The sequence below is a fragment of the Vitis vinifera genome, chromosome 17 (genome assembly GCF_030704535.1).
Source record: "Vitis vinifera cultivar Pinot Noir 40024 chromosome 17, ASM3070453v1".
NCBI classification, from domain to species: Eukaryota; Viridiplantae; Streptophyta; class Magnoliopsida; order Vitales; family Vitaceae; genus Vitis; species Vitis vinifera.
Window position 1 is genome coordinate 744937 of NC_081821.1, and position 3263 is coordinate 748199.

Genomic DNA, 3263 nt, shown 5'->3' on the forward strand with positions numbered 1-3263 from the left:
TACCTGGGCGACGAGCCACCATGCGCTATCAAGAGAGAGGTTAGTGCACAAGTAAGAAATAATAGCATGCATGTCGGAGAGCAGGATAAATAAATCATGTATGATAGCCGAGTCAATCAATCAAATCAATCAATAGATCATAAGATCATGTATGTGGGGCCCCCACCAAAGCCCGATTAATCTTGCATGAATTAATATCACAAATTCCATTATTTAGGAATTATGAAGATTCATCATTCTTGCTTGTATAAAAATTAAAAGAAATATAACATTATTTAAAAAAATCGGAGTGAAATCAAAATTTGTTCGAGAGAAAATTAGATTTTTGATTATTTGGAAATTGAAGTCTCGAAAATTATTTGAGGACTGGAGTCTTGAGAATTAAATTTAAGAATTAGAATTTTGGATATTAAATTTGAAAGAAATTAGAATTTTGGAAATGGGAAATTAAGTTCAGAAAATTGGAATTTTGAAGAATTGTTTAAAATGGAATTTTGAAATAAATAACTAAAATAATAATAATTAAATAGATTAATGTGAATATCGGAATTTTCAGAAATAACAATTTAATTCGGAAATCGAAAGTTTTAAATGAATTGTTTAAAATGGATTTTTAGAATAAATAAATAAAATAATAATAATTAAATAAATTAATGTGAATATCGGAATTTTCAGGAATAGAAATTTAATTCGAAAATCGGAAGTTTTAAATGAATCGTTTAAAATGGAATTTTAGAATGAATAAATAAAATACTAATGATTAAATAAATTAATGGGATTATGGAAATTTTCGGGATTAGGAATTTTCGGAAAATTAAATTTAAAAAATTGATTATTAGGAAATTAAATTTAGAATTAGAATTTTAGAAAATTATTTCGAAAATGGCATTTTTAAAATAAATAAATAATAAATAATAAATAAATGAATAAATTTGGGACTTTGAAATTTTAAAAGAGTTAATGGAGAATATATATATATATATAAAAGAATAAATAAAATAATCAAAGAAACAAAACTTTTAACATTAAAAATAAAAAAATAAAAAAAAATGATAAAAGATAAAAAAAAAAAAAAAAAAAAAAACCAAAATGATGGCACGTAGGAGAAAAGAGAAAAAAATAATAATAAACCACTTGAAGCCTGCTGGAACCATGCCACTAATGGAGAATAAAAAATAATATAAAAAAAAACTCATATTTTGACTTTTAATCACCAATTTCTTTAAACATGCCATAAAAACAAAAGGGCTTCAGCAAATATTTGCCCGTTATCACTGTTGCTCCAACCTGAACTCAAAGAATAAATTTGAGTTCCCTCTACAGAAACATTAAATAGAGGTTCCCGGTCAAAACTAGGTTCATTAACCAGTCCAAAGAATACTCTCACTGAATAATGCTCCCTGGGGCACTCCATTGATAATGCAGAAATTTTCAGGACCTCCAGATGGAGGAAAATAATGGAGAGTTTTAGGAGGAGGAGAGATGAGACCGGGAATTATTGCATTAATATTTCAAGAACTATCTGAAAAAATGAGACTGTGCTGTTCGGAGACGACAGCACTCCTTCGTCGTCCGCATCCTTGGCAGCCGCGACAGCCACCGGAAACCAGTTCACGTTCCGCGCCCTCTCGGATCCATCTGATGAACTATGTTCAGACATCAGATTATCGGCGAGCCACGGGAAGCGAAACTGCGAAGAAGGATGGTGGCGAGAAACAGGGGGAAATGAAGAAAAACAGAGTATGTGCATAAAAATATAATATCATCAAATCTCACTCCACTTCACCAAGGTAAAAAAAAGGCTTATCAAACAGAATGGTGGGAGGGTTCGGGCGATCTCGACAAACAAGCAAATGGTATAGCCATTACACAGCTCATATATAGCATGGTCATCATACAGCTCACATGGGGAAAACAGGGACCAAACAATACATGGAATGAGGAGCAGATTTAACACATTAAATAATCTGAACAAGCCTCCAAAAAATCATAAAGAGTTAAGGTATGGCTGAAAATAGAACGAAATGGGTTAAAAATGGAGAACCTAAGGTGCGAAATAATCAAACCTGAGCGATTCCTCCCTTGCTCTTCTCTTACAGTTTTCTTGAAAGACTCCTCTCCAGTTGAAATCCGCAAGGAGATTGCTGCGTTTCTCCTCCCCTGTCGAACGCCTCCCCAAGCTGAAGGATCCCCCCTTTCCTTCTTTCTTCTTCTTCCCTTATTTAGCTTCCTTCCCCTGTTTTGAGTCTTCCTCCACAAGCCATCCCCGTACACCATCCCATCTGCCGCCCAAAAAACCGCCCACTTGAGTCCCATCTCTGCCCCAAAAAACCAGCCCTCCCATCATGTCGAGCGGCTCGAGAAGAAAAAGGTAGGAAAAATAAAAATAAATAAATAATAATAATAATAACTAAAAAAAACTGTCTGCCTCCGGGGGGGGGGTCTATAAACATGGGGCATATTGCCTTCATTTAGCCCTGGAGGCGATCGTTCTCTCGCATATCCGTTACAGTTTCCATCACTCGATCGAGATATATTGTATTCGCCTCACTGACCATTATTCCTGAGCTTTTCATCGATATGAGATCTCAACGGAGCATCGTTCGAGATTTGTAGAGTCCCTTTCAGCCATTTCCAGCGGATTGAGCTTTGCAGCGGCATGCCACACTGGGGCACACCCCCATCCTTGAGTTCATCGGATCATTTGCAGATTCTCTCACTACTTGATCTACTTCTTGATCTTCATAGGGCATCCCCCTATTGCCACTGTCTTTACGTTTGGGGCATCCCCCACTGTCTTTTCGTTTGGGGCATCCCCCCACTGTCATTTCGTTTGGGGCATCCCCCCACTGTCATTTACGTTTGGGGCATCCCCCCGCTGTCATTTACGTTTGGGGCATCCCCCCGCTGTCATTTACGTTTGGGGCATCCCCCCCCTGTCATCCCCCCACTGTCATTTACGTTTGGGGCATCCCCCTGCTGTCATTTACGTTTGGGGCATCCCCCCGTTGTCATTTACGTTTGGGGCATCCCCCCACTGTCATTTACGTTTGGAGCATCCCCCCACTGTCAGCTTTGTTTAGGGCATTCCCCTACTGTCGCTTTTGTTTAGGGCATCCCCCTACCTTTAGTTCGTTTAAAGCATCCCTCTATTTTCACTTTGTTTAGGGCATCCTCCTATCTTTACTTCGTTCAGGGCATCCCCCTGCTTTTAGCTCGTTTAGGACATCCCCCTATCGTCACTTTGTTTAGGGCATCCCCCT